Consider the following 23,129-nt stretch of genomic DNA (forward strand, 5'->3'; position numbering starts at 1 on the left):
TTTAAAAAATCACAAGAGAAATTAGCATGTTAGAGGGAAGTCTCGACAGAAGCGAATTCTGTTGTTCACAAAATTAGGATTGCCAAGTTTCTGGGTACAAGGTGAAATCTCAGAAATTGTGTGTTTCTCACAGTCCATGAAACAAATGTCAAAGTGAGCAGCCCTGGAGAAGGAGAAAGTCTTGGTTTATTGGGTGAGGTGGCATCTGAATCTCATCTCTCTACACCTCATTGGACGCAGTATTCCTTGGCTGGGTGCAAAGGCTTTTGTGTATGCACTGCCCTTATGCACACATTGAAACTCCAAAATAATAGGACTCAGGAAAGGAGGCTGCTGAGTGCCAAGAGAGTCATGAGTGAATAAATTTGGACCTATAATGCCATCTGAAGCAATGTAATTAGTGGAATGCCAGCATTATGATTAGTAAGACATCTTGTTGCATAGCACTGTCAACAGGTTGCAAGCTTGGGAGGGAATGACAGAAAACTCTTTAAGTGGCAATATCTGCCTCTCCTTCTCACTTTCTCCTTGCCACAGCTACCGTGTTTCCCCGAAAATAAGACAGTGTCTTATATTAATTTTTGCTCCCAAAGATGCACTAGGTCTTATTTCCAGGGGATATCTTATTTTTCCATGAAGAATTCACATTTATTGTTGAACAAAAAAAAAGAACATTTATTATATACTGTACAGTAGTTGCCATCACAAACCAGCATAACCAGACAAACTGTGAATCCTATCAAGAATTTCTTGTTACTACCATTATTTCCATGTACAACACACTATGGTACGGACATTTACTGATCCTGCATGCTCTGGTGTTCTGTTTGACGGGCATGCTTCCAAACAAAAACTTTGCTAGGTCTTACTTTCGGGGGAGGCCTTATATTTAGCAATTCAGCAAAACCTCTACTAGGTCTTATTTTCTGGGGATGTCTTATTTTAGGGGAAACAGGGTAGGTAAGGTGTGGCATGTTGAGAGCATGGGTTCCCAGTGTACTTTGCCTCTTTTGTACTCCTCTGCTGATTTATTTCTAGTGCTGCAATTCTACTGGAAAGGTAGGTGGATCAAAGGCCAGTGACTTTCTCTTCTTCAGACAACTGTCTTAGAGAAGAAATGCATAAACAGAAGATCATTTGCCATGATTTTTGTAAAGTAGTGTGAAAAGCTGTACCTCATGAAATCCCTGTCACTTAATAAGTCTGCCATGGTTCTGGTCTGTTGGCCAAGAAACCTGGATGTTTCACCCAAAGAAATGAGCAGATACGTAAGATGCAGTCAGATATGTTTCTCAATAATGGTGATCAGCTGTTGCTTCTTTGTCCCAGAAAATATTGCTGGTTTTAATCTGATGTCTGCACACCTACCAATGACCCATCAGTCTATGATCTCCATTGGAGCCTCCGGTGGCCTAGGGGATAAAAGCCTTGTGACTTGAAGGTTGGGTTGCTGACCTGAAGGCTGCCAGGTTCGACTCCCACCTGGGGAGAGCACGGATGAGCTCCCTCTATCAGCTCCAGCTCCATGCGAGGACATGAGAGAAGCCTCCCACAAGGATGGTAAAACATCAAAACATCCGGGCATCCCCTGGGCAAGGTCCTTGCAGACAGCCAATTCTCTCACTCCAGAAGCAACTCCGGTTGCTCCTGACACACAAAAAAAATGATCTCCATTTTGGGACTGAGTATAATTGCAAACTTCTTGGGCCAAAATGTCTGGATGATTTTGTTCTCCCACCTACCAACATTTTTCATTCCATCCAACCTGATCTTGATAACGCAGAAGCATACTCACTTTTTGTGCCTTTTTAGTTGGTTCTAAAAGCAATATTTTAGCTAACTTTGGATTTCTTTAATCTAAGTACATAAAAGTTCCTTCTTTTGACTGTACTTGGTGAGCCAGCAGAGCTCAATGATGAAAATGAACTCACAATTTAATGCTACTTTTTAAAAAAAGCAAAGCCTTGCATCTTCTTGTGTATAAAATCTTTCCTGCCTATATACGGACTTTGCAACGGTTAGTGAAGACAAATGAAAAATGAAGAAACTCCAGGATATGTTTAATTCCCAGTGCCCAACTCCTGCTGTGACATGTTTGCTAAGGGATGATTTCAAATCTAGTAATGGTACAAATTTAACTTCGAGAGAGGCTTAACATACCAGAACACTGAAGCTTTAGGGCTGGCCTGGAATTAGTCCCACCTCTTCCTTGCCAAAGAAAAGGAGCAAGATGGATTGTTATTATTATTTGTGCCTCTCTCACTCCCCTCCTTTTAATTGCCTCCCTTAGTTCCTTCCCATTTCAAATATCATAGAGGAAAGATGGGAGCTGGTCATTTGTTTTCTTAAATTAACATACGTTGCAAATTTATGGGCCAGATGACTGCCTTTGAAAAGGGAGTCCTTGTGTGTTTGGGAATGTCTGGTGGAGGGAAAGTGGAGCTGGCATATGTTAGCTGTGAACTTCTGCACTCAGTCTCTCCATAAAAAAAAAAGGGGGGGGATATCCCGAGTTGTCTTTGCAGCTGGGTACAAAGGTTTCTTTCTTTGCTCTCATTTACTTCTGAACACTTGGAACATGGTAATAAAAATGGAAACACAGAATAAGACAAATATAGCCAAGTCCTCTTAAAAAACAACAAATAAATACAAACATTCCCTTGAAGTTAATGGCAAGGCTCTCAATGACTTTAATGGTTTCTGAATTGAACCCACAGTATTCAGTGCAAAAGCAACATTTAACCTAAGAGAAACTGTATATTATATTGTGGGGCCCAGTAGGAACTATTAACATCTGCCCCTGGTGCAAGTTTTGGTTATATGAACCTGCACCCAAAAATGAATTCACACATTCATTCATGCAGTCTGAGCTATCATAGACACCACTGATGTTTTGATTCAGAACTGAAGCTCATTCTCTCTCTCTTTCTCTTTCTTGAGGGATACTTTTGGTCCTTTCTTCTTCTGTTCCTTCTTTGGGATGTCCACACTGTTCCTCACCATTAGTTTCATTGCTACAACCAGTGGTGCAATGGGTTAAATACTTGTGCCGGCAGGACTGCTAACCTAAAGGTTGGGTTGCTGTCCTGAAGGTTGCTGGTTTGAATCCAGGGAGAGCGGGTAAGCTCCTCTGTCAGTTCCAGCTCCCCATGCAGGGACATGAGAGAAGCCTCCTACAAGGATGGTAAAACATCAAAACATCAAGGTGTCTCCTGGGCAACGTCCTTGCAGATTGCCAAGGATTTGCAGTTTCTCAAGTTGCTCCTGACGTGAAAAAAAAAATGCTATAACCACCAAATTCTGCATGCCTCTATCCGTATATACAGAAATGTAGTCACATAAAACCAAAACAAGTAAATAATTTAGGCAATGAACAGGACTGGCACTTGTGATGAAAAGTTAATTGAGATGAAATAGAATGTGAGTTATAGAGGTGGTAAACCATGGAGCTAGCTGACAGTAAAGCAAGGCAGAATGTATCACTGACTTAGTTCAAAGCATAAACTCTGCATTCTTGGAAGGTTCTGAACTGAGATACAAATCAACCATTTGGGAGAAAATGTGAACTTCACTACTAGGTTCATCTCTATGATGGTATTACATGAAGTGTTTTCATCTGAGATATCTCTGCAAGGTTCTTACAGCTGAGATATCCAAGATCAAGTTCCCTGCAAAGGAGGGAGAGATAGAGAGACTTTAATTCCATTAGAAATATGCATCTTGTATTATATCAGGTCACTGGGAGAATAATCAACGATATATATTCTCCTCTGCCAACTTCAGGATTCTGTGTTTACATCCTGCTACATGTACACAGCAAATCTGAATAGCAGGGATTCTCCGGCCTTGCTTATCTAAATCGCTACATATTGAAGTCTGGGAGTCTTGCTATGCAAACCACATCTGCTGCCACTCAACTAAAACTCACATATCAAACAGGTCCAGCAGAGAAATGAAGTTCTGTAACAAACACATAAGCTAACTTTTCACAAGCACATGTGGGAGTTTAATTGTGAATGCCAATATACAGTTAAACAGTATGCTTATGGGGGATGGAGATGGATGCAAACATTTTGCAGGGTTGATTTTTTAAAAGACTGGCCAAGTTCTTAAATTCTCACTTATCCAAGCTTCTGGATTATCCAAGCCATTTTTGTAGTCAATGTTTTCAATATATCATGATATTTTGGTGCTAAATTCATAAATACAGTAATTACAACATAACATTACTGCGTATTGAACTACTTTTTCTGTCTAATTTGTTGTATAACATGATGTTTTGGTGCTTCATTTGTAATATCATAACCTAATTTTATGTTTAATAGGCTTTTCCTTAATCCATCCTTATTATCCAAGATATTCGCTTATCCAAGCTTCTGCCAGCCTGTTTAACTTGGATAAGTGAGACTCCACTGTATATTCATAACCTGTTAAGATTATAAAACCAATATGGTTAAATATTGGTGCAGAGTAGCAAAAACGCAGAAGACTAGAGGTTTATGTGAGCAGAGGTGAGATAAAAGCAAAATATCCAGCCTCATTTTCCATTTAAAAAGTCATGCACATAAAATAAACATCAGAGACATCAAAATAAAATAGCAAAATATGTTTACTCACAATCTTGTATGATGATGGCCATACAGGTAAAAACATCTTAGTTCCAAAAGAAAAAACAGTTCAGGATACTACATATCTCTTAACAAAACAAGAGCAACATCGGTATGGCATGGTCAGGCAGGAGCAAAGAGAAAGAGACAGGAAGAGGCACATGTACATCACTTCCTGTGTGTCCCCAGAAAGGATACTCCCATTTCCCATTTCCCTAAAAATGGTGGCTTCAGGTTACTAAGCAACAAACAAAACTAACTACATAAACCATCCCACATTGAAAATGCATGCATGATTGCTTAGATAACCCAAGAATTACTATAATGAAATAGTAACAAAATTTTGTTACACTCGTTAAAGTAACACATTGTTCACGAATTATACTTTAGAAACACTTTAGAAATGAAGGGCCAGCACCCCCCAATTTTGTAATGACTTTTGAACCATTTTTTTATGGATCACATATCCCTAATATTTATTGTATATAACAAATAAAGAAAATGTGCCATGGCTGGTGGAGAACAGGAAAGGGACTGGAAAAATATCTGGTTATGTTTCTGTATCCAGACACCAAATGATTACATCATCCACTGAGATCTTAAGAGGACCATAGTGGACCTCTGTATTCTCAGCTTGAACTCAACTATCCTCAGCTTGAAACTATTAAACGTAATTCCAAAAAACAAATTCTGACATTTCATATAAGGGACACCTATGCCATTTCACATAATGGGACTTGATCATCCATGGATTTTAATATTCACAAGGGGTCTTGGTATCATACTGTGGTGAATACCAAAGGCCCACTATAAGGAATTGCAGTGGTGCAATGGGTTAACCCTTGTGCTGCTGAACTACTGACCTAAAAGTTGGCAGTTTGAATTTGTGATATGGGGTGAGCTCTCATCTGTCAGCTCTAGCTCCTGCCAAACTAGCAGTTCAAAACATGTAAATGTGAGTATTTCAATAGGTACCACTTCTGTGGGAAAAGGCAAAGAGACGCTCCAAGCAATCTTGTCGGCCACACGATCAGGAGGTGACAACGGAAGCTCCTCGGCTTGAAAATAGAGAAAATTACTTCCCGAGAGCCAGAGATGAGCACCACCTCCAAGAAGCTGGAAATGAAAGGAGAAACCTCTGCTTTTGTTTGTGTTTGTGTATCTTCATTATATGACTGTAAAGGTATCGAATGTTTGCCTATGCATGTAAGTGCTGTAATCCACTGAGGGAGAAGGGCAGAATATAAATAAAGTGTAATAATAATAATCATTTCAAATATGGTTGCATGGACATAACCAGAGTCTTATACAATCCCCCTCTTCTCTACACCAGCCACAGAATAGCCATGGGAGCAGAAGCTACATAACTCAATAGTTACTTTGTGGGGTGTGTGCGTTGGTCATTGTAGGAGTTGGAAGGCAATACTAGCAATGGCCAAAACAGATACATCCAGGTGTAAGATGGACTTATGCTGCATATTGCCACCCTCAGGATTCCAGCCTGGGTCTAAAACACATACAGATACATAATGTAGAAAATACATAGAAAAATTGTTTTGATTATTCCCAGAGTCTCAATTTGAGTGAAAATTAATCTTTATTATCATTTTATGTATGCCAGCTAATAGCCAAGCAAGCTACATCCCACTCAAGTGTATGCAATATGTAACATTATCATTTTTAAACAATTTCTTTTAACAATTAAGTTTATATCCTCAGCTGGCATAAACTATCAGTCACCCATCAGCATCTGCAATGGTTGAGCTATATTTGTCTTCAAAGAAAGTGGAGATGGTAAGTTATTTTCTGATCAGCTGCAAATCTATCTCCCAGAGATGAATGCAGTAGCATTGTTAGCGCTAGTGAGAGAGATATTTGAGGCATTAATCTCAATGCACCTGCCTGCATTTATCTTCTTATCAGCTAACAAGTGTTGAGAATTTGCAAGGCTAAAGGCAATGGTGGGGAGTGGGTTTCAGTGATGCCATATGAGACATTGCAGTATTTCAACAAAATAAAGAAGGGGGCAATACATTTTATATGCATTCTATATTAGCAGAAGAACTAAGTGCATCTCACTCATTGAAACTCATTGAAACCAATGCAATTTAAGAGTATGTCATTCTAGATGGATTGCACCCTGTGTTATGGGTAGACATAATTGGACTTTGTGAACTTCAAGAACCTAGAGAAAGAAGTCTTGGTAATTGGAACTGTGTTAATGAACTTGGTGTACTCAATCCTTAATTAAAAGAGAGACCTTTATCTTGTGCTTAACCTCTTAATAAGCAAAATCCATATTATCTCATTTTGGGTCCAGATGCTTAATTGTACTTCTAACTTAATCTCAAAAGAGACCGTCATTTTCATTCAGCTTCATTAGAGACTAGCAGATTGTCCAGATTGGAAAAATGGGGAAGTATTTTCTCTGAAATAACATTCCCCACTTTTCTCCCTACTCATCAGAGTGGAAGTAAATTCTCTGCCCCTCCTACTATGATGCTTCCTCTTCTTAGAAGATTTTGCTAAAATCTTATATTTAAAATACCCCCATATAGAGTTGTGCATCTATGCATGCACATGTGCATATCTTTGTATTGTCTACATTTAAGTCTTTAGTCTGGTAATGATCCTCAAATGTACGATACTATACTTAGGCAGAAAAAAGGAAATGCAAAGATACAGGATGAGTGATTTCTGGCTCGACAACAGTCCATGTGAAAAAGATCTTGGAGTCTTCATGGACAGCAAGTTGAACATGAGCCAACAGTGTGATGCAGCAGCTTAAAAAGCCAATGGGATTTTGGGCTGCATCAAAAGCAATATAGTGTCTTGATCGAGGGAAGTCATGGTGTCTCTCTATTCTGCTTTGGTAAGACATCACCTGGAATTCTGTGTCCAATTCTGGGCACCACAGTTTAAAAGAAATATTGACAAGCTGGAAAGTGTCCAGAGGAGGGCAACTAAAATGATCAAAGGTATTGCTCTAGTTTCTGACTAACATCCTGATACTCAATGTTCATATCTACTAGGGCATGTGAAAGTTCCTCATTAGTGTGTCTGAGAGCCAAGCGCTGACTAGTGCGTCTGAGAGCCAAGCTCCTCTCTCTCGTAAACATCCCTCTTCGGTCAAAATCAACACACTCCTCCGAGCTGACAACCCCATCTGGCTGAATGGGCCTTGACTGACTATTGAAATGTTCCTCAATTACCGGATCCTCTGTAACAACTACTTCAGGCACCTGCAAATTTACAGGGCTTTGGTCAAAGTCCTGGATGGGCCCGAAATCTGATTTGAACTCCACCTCAGGCTGAAGAACAGGCTGAGCCACAACAGCCATTGATTTAAAGAGGAAAGACAGACTTTTTGGCTTTGTTTTGCTTCCTTGCGCTGACTTTGAGAGGCTTTCGAAGTTTACAAAATGCAAGTGCAAAATTATTGGGTAAGTTTTGATTTTTAAGTTTTTGGTGTGGGCCATGTCTGCACATCAGATATTGTGTCATAAAAGTATGAATGTAACAAAATTTGATACGACTTACAACAAGTAACAAAAAAATTACATACCCCCAATATCTACATAAGCACTAGTTCTGTGAGGCAATAGATATGTCTATATTTGGAAGTGAACACGACTGGATCCTGATTTGCTACAGGACCTAGAAGAAGTTAAAACAACACAAAAGTCATTCCTCAACAAGCTAGCTCAAAGATGGGTATTTGTATGTGCATAAAAGAAAAAGTACACTTTTTAATATATATTTGTATGTTTCTGTGTGCATGTGTGAAATGTTTGGCATACACACATGCACACGAGATATGTTATATATTACATATGTTCTTTTTGGTTCTCATTTTCTTCCCTGTCTCACACTCCCACATATAATTTAGTAATCAGCAGTTTTTACCACTTTACAAGAACAACAAACATAAAACCAAGTGGTTTAACAGAGATGTTTAAACTAAAGTCTAAAGGCTGTAGTCGATCCCCATCTTCTGTAAACAAGAGCTTGCTGTAATCATTTTAGTCTGGCCGCAAACCAGATATATCTTTGGTTGTCTTTGTCAAAAACCATTGAACTAAAATAAATGAAAACAAGTAATAAGTAGAACAAGGCTAGATTACTTATTGGGGAAGGAGAGCTAATAGATAGGAGAGAGTTCTAAAATGTCTGACCCAGTTATTTCTAGAAACCTATGCTGTGTTTTCAGGAATGCATTTATGGAAGATTGCTGAAAGACTGTGTTGGGAAAAATATGAAGAATCAGACTTTATGCATAATTTTTTTCCACTTACGAATTGGTGTTCCAGTTGTTATTACTATTCACTGAAAATATTAAATGCCGTAAGTGTTAGTCAAAGGATAAAGCTTGGTTAAGAAATGCAGTTAAGAATGGATGAATTGATTTTCCACATTTCCATATATGTCTATTATTTCACATTTCTGCATCAGACTGCTATTTTCAAAAATGCAGAAACATGCATTTAAATATGAATGTTTTCCCACATTTCATTTTCATTTGATTTTGTGTATATTTTATCCTAAAACATACATTTTATGTACATTATGTCATAAAACACAGATTTGCTTTTCCATTTTTCTGAAGACAAAATTTGATCAATTTATATCTCTTGGATATAAATCCATGGAATCCAATGAAACTCTCCAGCTTCACATTTCAAAGGAGTTAATTCTCATCTCAGTTTTTTCATTGTTCCAATGTTTCCAGCCATACAGAAATACTATAGCATGGATGTTCCTGACTTTGGCATTTGTGTAAAATAACTTGCATAAAATTTATTTGGTGTGTAAATAAAGTTGCCCAAATCAACACAATCATCTGAAATCAGAGCAGAGAATTAAAGACATTATGGATCAAGTCTGATTAAGTACTTCTGCAGTTCCAATTTAAACTTAGATGTCAAGAATACTTCATCAAGCTCTCTACCACATCACTTCCACTCATTTCTTAGGAAATTGTAATTGATATTCCTTAAGAGTGAATAGAAATTCTACACAATCATCTATGGGTGCTGGTGACTAAAATTAGTCTGAACTCTAAAAAAGCTGTCCAACTCATTTGCTCCATCATCAAAATGGAAACAGAACCATGGATTACTCCTTTAAATTCTGAACTCAAACCTGAAGTAGCGTCACCACTCTAATGACATGAGAACCACAATCCTCCATTGATAATATGTGTTGGTTGCATTTTCACTGGATCTGGATTGGATCAAGGTTTGTGACACCTTGATCTGTGCCTTTTACACATTGTTTGGTCTATTTACCACCCGAGAACAAGCAGTCTCATCTGAGTATAGAAGCAAAGAGGGTCAGAACTGGTTAGTGCTTGGATGGGTCACCACCAGGGCCTACCAAGGATCTCCACATAGGAAAGAAAGTTGCCTAAAACCCTGGAGAGTCAGTGCAAATCAGGGCTGATAGTATTGAATTAGATGTTTCAATGGTCTGACTCAGTATAAACTAGATTCTAAAGATTATGTGTACTGGTATTTCAACAGTGAAATTTGTCCTATTCTATGAGGAATAGGAGAAATATGAAATTGTGAATGGAAGCAAAACCTCATCTGGCTTCCATGTGCACTTTTTTATGAGACTCTCAGAGCTTAAAGGGAAGGACATGTCTGATAACTATTACCAAAAATGCAATGATATGTCTTATATGTATTACCAAAAGTAATATCTGATCACCAGCATGGACACTAAATAAAGTTTATTAGTTAAAGACTAAAAGGATAGGCAACAACATGCAAATTTCCCTAATACCAAAGACAACACTCTAATACATGTGACATTATAAAGCTGTGTTCAAAGAGCTCATAGTAACAAAATCAATCTTTTGTTTTCCCTACACAAAATCCCTTCAAGTGTTCATGGTTACTCAGTTTTGAATTACAGTACCCCCAATCCAGACATATTTCACCAGTCTGCCCATTATACCAGATGGATTTTTATTGATGAAAACATTGTCTAAGTATAAGAAAAGGAGGTATAATTGTAAAAGAATAATGCCAAATCAATGCAAGTTTGTTTGGGTAGTTGCTATGAAACTGTTGGCATCTTTGGTGACATCCGTCTTGCCGCAATGTCTCTACATCAAAAGAAGAATGAATATGACAAGTTCACAAAATGCTCCATTACAAAATAAAACAAAGCTGTGGCATAAACAGGACTCTCTAGACAGAATGTGGCATATAGTTTTATTACCACATATATGGGAAAGTCTGTTGGGCTTTCACTTGTGGTTCAGACATCCATGCGTCATATGGTCAATTCTGAGCCTGCAAAATTGTTAGAAAATATCTGTGTCACAACCTCACAAATGTTCTTTCTTCACTTGTCAGTCAGATAGAAACAGATGCAGAAAAGGACATGAGAGTGGTTTGAACAGTCAAATCATTTGTGAGACTGTTTGTGACAACAGACCATGTAAAGCAAAACTTGTCCACTGGTTGTGATGAGGTTGGTTGAAATGTCTCTACATCTCTTTAAGGTAGAGGCATCTCAAAGTATCTTTACAGAATGTGGAGGGAGTTGGATGCCTGTCCATCAACTACTTTGTTTGAAAACCTCCTGGTAAGACTCAGCAGTATGTTTTTCTTGAGTGACCCAGGAAATAAACTGAACCATTACATAAATTTGCAGCACATTGTCTGAGCCTGAGGTTGAGGGCCTGCAGCTGGAGGACTGACTTCTGTAATCTGGACTACTGTTCCTTACAACAAAATTGGAGGGGGGAAAATCTCTCTGCATCTTTCAAGGCACTGCATTTTGTTTTTCATATATCTGTTCTTCACTGCTTTTCAATCATATATAAAATGTGTGACTTTTACACAGGGATGTGAATTTCATTACTTCACACATTTTGCACTTCTGTGCTCCAAAGATTTTTTTCCTGGGACTTGGACATTTTGAAGAAACAAGATGCATTACTAGAATTCATTTGCTCTTTGAAAAGAATGGGTTCCAGCATCAGACTAGGGACCTGTTCACACATGTCGCTGGAATTGACAAATGTCACTGTGGATCATGGCAATGCCAGTGCCACCTGCCCAAGGGGCATGGAGACCTGTCACCCTGCACTGTTCTGGCTTCCTCCCTATGTCATCACACTGGGGAAGCCTCAGTAAGCCGGCTCAACCCACCTTTCCCTAGGTAAAAACTGGAAGCCTTCTGTCGTGCACTGGCAGTAGGTTTTGGGGGTTTTTGCACTTACCCCCATGGAACTGCCCCAGAAATACTTTTCTGGTTTGTGATAGGAGCCAGCAGGCTTTGTGACGAAAGTGCAAAAAAACCGTCACCCCTGCCAAATTTTAGCCCATGTGAAGAGATCCTAAAATGACAAAGAATCCTCCCCACTACAGTATTTAGATTTTATTTCTGCAGTTTGTTGACTTTATAAGTCCAATGTACACAAATACTCCTGATCATTTAAAGTAAGAATGGGTTCCCCTCCTGGAAACCAACATTGGGTTTTTCTAAAGGGTGTTCCTTAGATTGAAAGTTCTCAAAATAAAGTGAATTCAATGCTATTGGTTTCTGACCACAAAGTTCCAATAAATTGTTGAATAGGCAAAGAGGAGGTCTGACTGATACTTCAAGTAAATCTCTGTGCTCTGGTTTAGGGAGAAACCCCTAAATGGATGGCCCTTGGAGGTCCCTTCAAACTCAATAGGGGAAGCATGGGGCCAGGCACCCAGTATTCAAATTTTCTCTGCCATTGATCCACACCAGTATCTTTTGCCCAAGCCAGTTTTGTAATCTTGATTTAGTTGTTCATTCCACATTTCAGAAGCCACTTCCTTCTTCTTCCTCCACCTCTGCAACACAACAACAATGATGCCCTGGTCCCCAGCAGCAGCACACACCTCGCCTTCACAGCCATGACTTTCTGCGTTGGATGCATATTAATTAGTTTAGGGGCTGGATAGCCATCTGTCAAGAGAGTTTTGATGGTGCCCTTCTGCCTGGAAGAAGGGGATTGGACTACATGGCCTTTGGGGGGGGGGGTCCCCTCCAACTCTAGGATTCTATGTAATCTAGAATTGGTTAATATCAGCTTCTTCTATTGATTAATATGAGAGACATTAAATTAAATAGCTGTTGTGGCTTTTTGTCAAAACAGCTTACAAAAATTCCTAACATCAATAAATATATGATTATTTCTGAAAGTTGGAGGGAATGATCATCTGTTATCTTGTATCATTGTAAAGAAAATTCAAGGAGATAGCTCTTACAGGTTTTTTTAAAAAAATGTTGTTTATGAAAAACTTTGAAAATTCCCGAAAAATCTGTGGATAAGTGGAACGTTCTGAAATTTGGTGGGCTAACAGTTGTAAATGTGTCATATCATTATAGCATATTTCAGCCCAATAGCTGTAAAAATGGGAGAGAAGGGAGCCCCTGAGGTTTCCCCAGGTGCACAATTACTTTAACAAAAAAGTAACACAATTTCGTTACTCTCGTTGTAATACCCCCTTGTCTATAGCTAGGTCTTCTAAATTTCACAGCCCCATAGCCACACCATTGTTTTGTTGATTTTGGTTTACTTTGACACCTGTGCTTAAATTTGTTTTACATGTGAAGATTGGTGCACACCAACTAACACAGAGACTTCACAGAAAGAGGTTCTGATCCAATGGCATAGACACCACAATGGTTGGTGGCCTCTCATCTATTGCAGCCTTCACCCACCTCCACAGGCGTTATAACATGTACCATGTTATCATCTGCTTGTTCCACCATTGAGGTCTTCACATCATTCTTTGTCTGATTCCTCTCCTATGACTTTGCCACCATGGGTGGCTCTGCTGGAAGTACATGGCTCCCGAGGGCTTCGCACATAGTTCCACTGAAACACACAAACCTGCTCACCATGACAAGGAGATGATCCAGTTATTACATCGTCATTAGATCTGTCATAATAAAAGATACATGCACATTATATCCCATTAATATATTGCTGAATGTGTGTGCCATGTGGGAGAAATGTAGAACTAAATTGAAAATTTGCATATTGGATCAGAGTTTAGATTTTTAATTTCACCCTTTTCTTTGAATTTGAGCATTTTCAGTTATAGTGCTAAGATGCATTTTACCAAGTCCATATGCTCAGGTGGTGTATGTCTGAATTTTATTTCCCATGGTTGTGTTATAACTGCTGGCACAAAGCAGTGTCCACAGATTTCTTTTTCAGGGAATTTGTCTCCCATTTGCACGTGGCTGATGCAAGACCATCTGTTTTGCTAAGGAACTGGATCTCACATATTGGCTACTGTGCACCTAATTTCTGAAATGCAGAAAATGTGAAGAATATGAGAAATGAGAGCTCAGCTGCCAAAATAAACTCTACACATTTGCAGCACTCAAAAATGAGAATATGTTTTCTAGGCTATCAGAAAATTAGGCTATATACAGAACTAAATTTTAACTTGTCTTATCAAAACTCCAACTACCCTTACTTCCATAGAGAGTATTTAAAAGTTTTGCTTAAGGTTAATTTTGGGATTTGGGCTGAGAAACACATTTGTGGATTGTTGTATACACTCCTGAGTTAAAAATAAATGAATTGATGTTGGAAAAATTCACAGGAATACAAACTGGAAAACACTTATGTTATTGCATCAAAGTCTATTAACTATTTCAAGAGAGAATCCATTTTTTAGTCTCAACTAAAGTAGATCAATTTAACCAATGGAGTTTGCATAAGTGTAGATGGCAGCCTCATCTACACTGCCATATAATGCAGTTTAATAATGCTGTTAAACTGCATTATGAAACTGAAGTATATGACAGTGTAGATTGGCCCTCGTTGACTCTACTTTAGTTCTGGACTACCAATAGGATTCAGATCCTTGTTTTTGGGGGCTTTAAGCTTTGACTTTTGAAATTTGAGGCAGATGTGAAACCAATGACTACCCTGTTTCCCCTAAAATAAGACATCCCCAGAAAATAAGACCTAGTAGAGGTTTTGCTGAATTGCTAAATATAAGACCTCCTCCGAAAGTAAGACCTAGCAAAGTTTTTGTTTGGAAGCATATCCGCCAAACAGAACACCAGAGCATGAAGGATCGGTAAATGTGCGTAGCATAGAGTGTTGTACATGGAAATATTGGTAGTAACAAGAAATTCTTGATAGGATTCACAGTTTGTCTGGTTATGCTGGTTTGTGATGGAAACTACTGTACAGTATATAATCAATGTTCATTTTTTTTGTTCAACAATAAATGTGAATTCTAAATGTGAAAAATAAGACATCCCCTGAAAATAAGACCTAGCATATCTTTGGGAGCAGAAATTAATATATGACACTGTCTTATTTTCAGGGAAACACGGTAAATATAGGCCTATTCTTCTCCCATGATTCTGCAGCGCAATAAGGAAAACTGCTGTATTCATAGAATCATAGAATCATAGAATCATAGAATCATAGAATAGTAGAGTTGGAAGAGACCACATGGGCCATCTAGTCCAACCCCCTGCTAAGAAGCAGGAAATCGCATTCAAAGCACCCCCGACAGATGGCCATCCAGCCTCTGCTTAAAAGCCTCCAAGGAAGGAGCCTCCACCACGGCCCCGGGGAGAGAGTTCCACTGTCGAACAGCTCTCACAGTGAGGAAGTTCTTCCTGATGTTCAGGTGGAATCTCCTTTCCTGTAGTTTGAAGCCATTGTTCCGTGTCCTAGTCTGCAGGGCAGCAGAAAACAAGCTTGCTCCCTCTTCCCTATGACTTCCCTTCACATATTTGTACATGGCTATCATGTCTCCTCTCAGCCTTCTCTTCTGCAGGCTAAACATGCCCAGCTCTTTAAGCCGCTCCTCATAGGGCTTGTTCTCCAGACCCTTAATCATTTTAGTCGCCCTCCTCTGGACGCTTTACAGCTTGTCAACATCTCCCTTCAACTGTGGTGCCCAAAATTGGACACAGTATTCCAGGTGTGGTCTGACCAAGGCAGAATAGAGGGGGAGCATAACTTCCCTGGATCTAGACGCTATTCCCCTATTGATGCAGGCCAGAATCCCATTGGCTTTTTTAGCAGCCGCATCACATTGTTGGCTCATGTTTAACTTGTTGTCCACGAGGACTCCAAGGTCTTTTTCGCACACACTGCTGTCAAGCCAGGCGTCCCCCATTCTGTATCTTTGATTTCCATTTTTTCTGCCGAAGTGAAGTATCTTGCATTTGTCCTGTTGAACTTCATTTTGTTAGTTTTGGCCCATCTCTCTAGTCTGTCAAGATCGTTTTGAATTCTGCTCCTGTCTTCTGGAGTGTTAGCTATTCCTCCCAGTTTTGTGTCGTCTGCAAACTTGATGATCGTGCCTTCTAACCCTTCGTCTAAGTCGTTAATAAAGATGTTGAACAGAACCGGGCCCAGGACGGAGCCCTGCAGCACGCCACTTGTCACTTCTTTCCATGATGAAGACGACGCATTGGTGAGCACCCTTTGGGTTCGTTCGCTTAGCCAATTACAGATCCACCTAACCGTAGTTTTGTCTAGCCCACATTTTACTAGTTTGTTTGCCAGAAGGTCGTGGGGGACTTTGTCGAAGGCCTTACTGAAATCCAGGTACGCTACATCCACAGCATTCCCTGTATCGACCCAACTCGTAACTCTATCGAAAAAAGATATCAGATTAGTCTGGCATGACTTGTTTTTGGTAAATCCGTGTTGACTATTAGCAATGACCGCATTTGTTTCTAAGTGTTCGCAGACCACTTCCTTAATGATCTTTTCCAGAATTTTGCCTGGTATTGATGTGAGGCTGACCGGACGGTAATTGTTTGGGTCGTTCTTTTTTCCCTTCTTGAAGATAGGGACCACATTCGCCCTCCTCCAATCTGCTGGGACTTCTCCCGTTCTCCAAGAGCTCTCGAAGATAATTGCCAGTGGTTCTGAAATAACTTCCGCTAGTTCCTTCAGTACTCTTGGGTGTAGCTGATCTGGCCCTGGGGACTTGAATTCGTTTAGAGAGGCCAAGTGTTCCTGGACAACTTGTTTCCCTATTTGGGGTTGGATTTCCCCCAATCCTTCGTCCATTCCGTGTTGCTGAGGTTGAAGATGGCTTTCTTTTTCTGAGAAGACCGAGGCAAAGAAGGCATTAAGTAGTTCTGCCTTTTCCCTGTCCCCTGTCGCCATCACCCCATCTTCTCCTTGCAATGGCCCTATCGCCTCCTTTTTCTTCCTTTTTCTACCAACGTAAGCAAAAAAGCCTTTTTTGTTGTTTTTTATGTCCCTGGCAAGCCTGAGCTCATTTTGCGCTTTAGCCTTGCGAACCTTTTCCCTACAGGTGTTGGCTATACGTTTGAATTCTTCTTTGGTGATTTCTCCCCTTTTCCACTTCTTGTGCATGTCACTTTTGAGCTTTAGCTCAGTTAGAAGTTCTTTGGACATCCATTCTGGCTTCTTTGCACTTGTCTTATTTTTCTTCTTTGTTGGCACTGTTTGCATTTGCGCATTGAGTATTTCACTTTTGAAAAACTCCCATCCATCCTTAACTCCCTTGTTTTTTAATATTGGCGTCCATGGAATGCCGCTCAGTAATTCCTTCATTTTTTGGAAGTCAGCTCTCTTAAAGTCCACAATGCGTGTTTGACTTGTCTTAGTTTCAGCATTCCTTTGTATTGCAAACTGCAGGAGCACATGGTCACTTGCCCCTAAGGATCCAACCACTTGATCAGGTCTTCCACATTTGTTAAGATTAGATCAAGAGTTGCTGATCCCCTTGTTGCCTCTTCTACCTTCTGGACCATAAAATTATCTGCAAGGCAAGTGAGGAATTTGTTGGACTTTGTGCTCTTGGCTGAGTTTGTTTTCCAGCAGATATCGGGATAATTGAAATCGCCCATGACTACTATATCTCTTCTTTGTGCCTGTTTGGTCAGCTGTTGACAGAAGGCTTCATCAAGTCCTTCATCCTGACTCGGAGGTCTGTAGTAGACACCCACGACAAGATCTTTTTGAGTCCCGGTTCCCTTGATTCTTATCCAGATGCTTTCAAGCTGGTTTCCCGGATTACAGTCTTGCATTTCTTCTGCAACGTAACTGTTTTTGACAAACTGTTTCAGACGATGACGACGATGACGACGACGATGATGATGGTAATAATGCTTTATTTATATCCTGCCCCCTCTCCCAAGGGGGACTCAGGCAGCTTACAACAAGAGGAGATAAGATCTCTATCCCTGATCTGGATTTAATCTGCTTGTCAAAAATTTAATGAAGGCTACTAGGTATAAAGCAGCAAGATAAAGAAAATATGTCAGGCAAGTTATGTGTTCTCTTTAGGAACAAATACTAATTTAGGCATTAAGATGTAAGCTTTGATAACTGATATAAGCTTGGTATCAAAAAGAACCTATCAAGTTAGCTAAGCCCAGCTTTAATATAGAGCACCAGAGTGATAGAAAACAAGGCTGGCTCAGACCAAAGACCTGTATAGTCATACAGATTTCATGGCAAAGATATTTAGAATTTTTTCAGCAGTGCTTCCCTCAGTCATGCAATATGAACAATAGTTAACTAAAGCGCCACTCTCCTAGTCTCTGAGAAATCTTCTATCAGTATCATCTTTCCCTTTTCTGCTGCCAAGTAGCTTTCTTTTATCACATTAAGGTATTTGGCATATTTTGTCTGCCTTCACAGTAAACGCCTGTCTGTAATCTACCATCTTTAACAACCAACCCTTATTGCTTTAGGGGAGCAATAATTGAACGGTAGTGCCATGGTGGACCAATGGGATTATTAGACTTTGGTCTGAATTCAGCATGTGACATACTCATGAAAGGTAGAAACTAGGGCTGTGCAAAAAAAAAATTATGCCTCATTTGTTGTATCTATTTTGTAAGATTAGTACATACAATGCAATATTAAGAAATGTGAGGGGTGCCCATGCAAAAAAATCAAAACACTTGTCTGTGACTTTTCATTAGAGTTCAGTAAACCTGGTAAGTCTCTTAAAGTCAGTTTCATTTTCAGCACAAGCACCAAACTGTACCAGGGGTACGAAGCCAAAGAGGCCATTCTGTGATGTCTCATGGGCCATGTAGTCCCGTTCCTAGTACTATTGTGGCAGACGAAGAGGAAAACTTGGGTTTCCCACCAATTCCTCTTTAAGTTAAGGAGAGTCAGGTTGCCTGTCACCATTGAAAGGGCAAGCGAGTTGGGAGAGAGACTGAGAATTCTGGGAAATGTAGTTTGATAAGGTGAGGACCCCCTGCAGCAGAGAGTTCAAAAGTCCTGCCCTAAACTACATTTTCCAGAATTCTGCTTGCAACGGAAATCCCCAATGAGTTATGTGAGAGCTGTAGTCCATCCGTAGCAGCCAGCCAGCCACACAGTTTGAGTTTAGTGTTTCAATAAATCATTGGATCTGCAAAGAGGACTGTTAGTAAGTCTGTGCTGGACTGGGAAGAAAATTCCTAAGTTGAAGTTCTACGGTATGTGTTGCTTCTCATATAGAGACATTCAGGGATGTCTCTATAGCTATTGTGGCCTTTAAAAAACATTTTTGTTAAAAGTTCCCCAAAAATCAATAGATGTGTGAATCTTTTTGAAACTTGGGAGGAATGATTCCCTGGTTATCTTGTGCCATTGTAGAAAAAAAATCAAGGGGATAGCTCTTGTAGTTTTGTTTTTTTTTAAAAAAACATGTTGTTTGTAAAAACTTAAAAAAATCCCCACAATATCAGTGGATGAGTGAAACATTCTGAAACTTGGGGGGGGGGGGAGGTTAATAGCAGTAAATGCATTCTACATTTGTAGCAAATTTCATCCCGATAGCTCTAATGATGAGAGAAAGGAGCCCCTGAAGTTTCTACATTGGCACAATTACTTAATGAAAATGTAACGAAAAATTTGTCATATCGTTATAGTTAAGACATGGACCCCTTATAATATTTTAGAAATGACCCCCCTAATTTAGTAATTAGTACTAAAACATTTTTTTTAATTGATCGCTCAGGCCTAGTAGACATTGCACTCATGATGTAAAGATTTCAGCATCGTAGATCAGACAAATTAAGTAGGAAATGGCAGAAATGAAGAGCCTTGGAGCATAATGTTGCACAGTTTACATATTCAATATACAGTGGTGGAAGTGATGTTTCGCAACCCATGACTCTGCAGTAATTATAGTTTATTTTTGTTCTCTGTATCCTACATTGCTATTCCACACGAGAGCTATGTATTGCTTCAAATGTTTATGCCTTAGGGGTGTGCAATTTGGAAAAAAAATCCATACCATTTTCAGTGACGAGTTTCAGTCAGCCCCTGTTCTGTTTTTTATGAACTTCCCAAAATCAGGAGGGAAAAGCCATTTCTCATTTCATCAGCCGGAAGTACTGTTTTTGTTCCGAGAAGATCCGGCCCATTGGCGGCAATAGGGAAACTTCCAAGGCTCCCCATTCTGACATTTTTAGGGATATTAGGACGAAAATGGCCACACTTGGAAGACACACTTACAAGTGCAAGCCACCCAAGTTTCAGAACATTTGGGTCATGTATGGATTTAAAATATTTTTTTACATTTTCTAGAAATAAAATGTGCTTTAAAGAACCCCAAAGAGATATCCCCTGGAATTTCTCCACAGCAACAATATAGAAGCAGCAGTAGGGCATCATTCCTGCCAACTTTCATAAAGATCCACACATCCCACAATTTATAGGAAAAGTTTTTTTTACTAATAAAAACAAAAACAGCTCTTAAGCTTTTGCATTTTTACATGGTTGTCAAGCCAGGTGATCTGTGGCAGGAGTACACACAAGCCAGAAAGTAGGGCAGTGGAGGAGAATAAATGAGTCAGTCAAAGAGATGAACAAGAAAAAAAAAGATTTTTTGGGTAATTAAAAATATTTTTGGGGGGACAGAATACAGAAGCAAGAAGATAGATAGGGCTGGGGAGGGATTGAAATTGAAACACTAGTATTCTCCCCGTGGGGACTCAGAGGAGTCAGGCTACTCCCTCTCTTCCCTAAACCACCGCCCCCACAAAGGTAAAAAATATTTAAACAAACACTCCCCAAAATGCCCTTTCACAGCCCCACAAAACGCACACCCACCCTCACCTCCCTGACAATAGTAAAAAAAAAAAAGGGACTGAAACATATTACACTGAGTAAAATTAATAAAATTTCCCCCCAAAAGGCAAGGGGCCTAAGCCTTTCTTCTGGTAATGAAGGAATCACTACTCCTCTTCAGTCATTATTTGGGGGTGGTTCAGAGAATTTTACCATATTTTGAAGCTGTTGTTCCTTTATATTTTATTATTCAGATTTCTTTTTCATCACTCATACTTGGACTCTTGTTTTCATTTTGGTTTGGAGCGGGACCATCTGTTGTTCAAGTGGTTTGCTCCTGAAAGCAACCCACTTGCTTTCAGGAGTGTGTGAGGAATCAATTTGTCTAAGTATTGCCTGGCAGTTAGAAAGGAAGGAGGCAGATAGAGATGACTCTATTTACTGACAAAGGTTCTTCAAGCTAAAACAACAACAAAGCAGTTTGTTTATGGAACTTCCTCCTTCTACCAAATAAGATACTTTCTGTGGTTTTGTCTGCAATTTTCTTTTTGCACAGAGATAGCCCTAGTGCAGAATTGACTGTGAAAATCCAGACATATGGATGGGAGCATGCATTTACAAAAATGGGAACATTACCAACTTTCATAAGAATTTAATGAAATTTCAAAATGTCCAGCACTGCAGAGAGGGAGACACTGAAAATCATTAATGCTTAGAACTCTTTTGTTTGCTGTATTTGCATTCCTTTGGTTACTTTGCCTGGCCCTTTTCAATGGATGCCTAACTCTATTTCTAAATGTTTACCTAAAGCTTTAAGTTAATGTACTGCTGGAAATTTGGAAGTTCAACGATAATTTCATTTAGGAGAGCAGGATTCTTAGGTCTTCATCACAATGACATTTCCTGTGCTGCCTTCCTTTCCACCATTGCTCTTCTGTCTCTAGCTATTGACGGGTAAAAGGTAAAGGTTTCCCCTGATGTTAAGTCCAGTCATGTCTGACTCTGGGGGTTGGTGCTCATCTCCATTTCTAAGCGAAGAGCCGGCATTGTCTGTAGACACCTCCAAGGTCATGTGGCCGGCATGACTGCATGGAGCGCCGTTACCTTCCCGCCGGAGCGGTACCTATTGATCTACTCACATTGGCATGTTTTCGAACTGCTAGGTTGGCAGGAGCTGGAGCTAACAGCGGCCGCTCCCGCCGCTCCCGGGGCTTGAACCTGGGACCTTTCGGTCTGCAGTTCAGTGCTTTAACACACTTTGCCCCCGGGGGGCTCCTTATTGACGGGTATAATTAATCAATATCCCTCCTTCCCGCTACACTCCCACTACCTACACAGTGTGATGAGTCCTTTCTGCTTCTCTGCTGGCATGCTGGTAGTAATGTGATGTCAAAGAGTGGGATTCCTTTCTTCTCCCCCCTCCCCCTCATTACTTCCAAGCTGGCTGTTTTCCTTTTATTTTTTATATAGCTTTTTTAATGTTGAAATTGCACAATTCCGTAAGATTTTTTAAAAGGAATTACAGTAGTACAAAAAGGTTGGGGTTATGAGGATGTGCAAATGTCATTTTGCATCACCACAGAATGGTGAACTAGTGCAATTGCTCTACTGAAGAGGGGTGTGACATTAAAGGTACTCAACTCGCTACATACATATCGATTATCTATAATAATGTAACTATTGTAGAAGAGCAGGTTGATGTGATGAAGTCTTTCAGCCTGCCCTTCCAGATTTGGGGGGGGGGGGGGTGTCCTCATTTTTGCATTCTCTTGTAAAAAAACATTGTTTTCCAGAATGCTAATCTGTATGATATTGGTTGGGAAAAATAGAAAAGGAGGAATACAAACATATCATTGGTGATGGGTGGTGGACAAACCCGTTCAATTTCACTCATCCAGTTCCAATACATTATATCAAATACTTTGGCATATGTGGTCCTTTAAGTCACACTACATCCTTGCAGCACAGTGTTTCCATTTTAAATGCCATGATTACATACTGTGCCATCCTAGGGCTTGGAGTTTAGTGGGGCACTAGACCTCTTTGGTAGAGACCATATTACAATTGTATTTTCAAAATGTGAAACTCTAGTTATCATTGCATTTTGTGCGGATACATTAGATACAACTACTTTTACAAACTTTCAATCAGATTTATTTTAATATGTGCAGATTGCTTCTTAGCTGTTTCTGTGGGGAAGATTTACAAGGCTTGGGCCATCAAAGTACACAGAAAATATCCCATACAATGCGTTCTCATAAGTGTACATGTGAAAGGTTTTATGGAGTTCCATAACCACACCTATTTCAACTTCTCAAAAATATCCCCAGATTATTTTGAAAATGCTTGGCTTTCCCTTGGCTTGGTGAGCAAAAACACCCAATATACCATTTCCTCAGCAAATGAAATGGTGCAGGAATTATTCAGCCTTTAGAAGAGACATAATTTAATCTAGCAGAATGCCAGCAATGTTCACTTTCTCAGTG

The 23,129-nt window shown here is 39.7% G+C and overlaps 1 long non-coding RNA gene across 1 annotated transcript in view; it reads right to left on the reverse strand.

Moving 5' to 3' along the window:
• Window positions 1–2,666: 2,666 nt before the first annotated feature.
• The window catches only part of LOC134295299 (uncharacterized), a 49,693-nt gene continuing 29,230 nt past the window's right edge, over window positions 2,667–23,129 (reverse strand). Inside the window, exons 2-4 of the long non-coding RNA XR_010001826.1 lie at window positions 8,173–8,264; window positions 4,618–6,114; window positions 2,667–3,264 (exon numbers count right to left, since the gene is read on the reverse strand). This is a non-coding gene — a long non-coding RNA (uncharacterized LOC134295299). The remainder of the gene's footprint in view (window positions 3,265–4,617; window positions 6,115–8,172; window positions 8,265–23,129) is intronic.

Source organism: Anolis carolinensis, chromosome 1 (assembly GCF_035594765.1).
Source record: "Anolis carolinensis isolate JA03-04 chromosome 1, rAnoCar3.1.pri, whole genome shotgun sequence".
NCBI classification, from domain to species: Eukaryota; Metazoa; Chordata; class Lepidosauria; order Squamata; family Dactyloidae; genus Anolis; species Anolis carolinensis.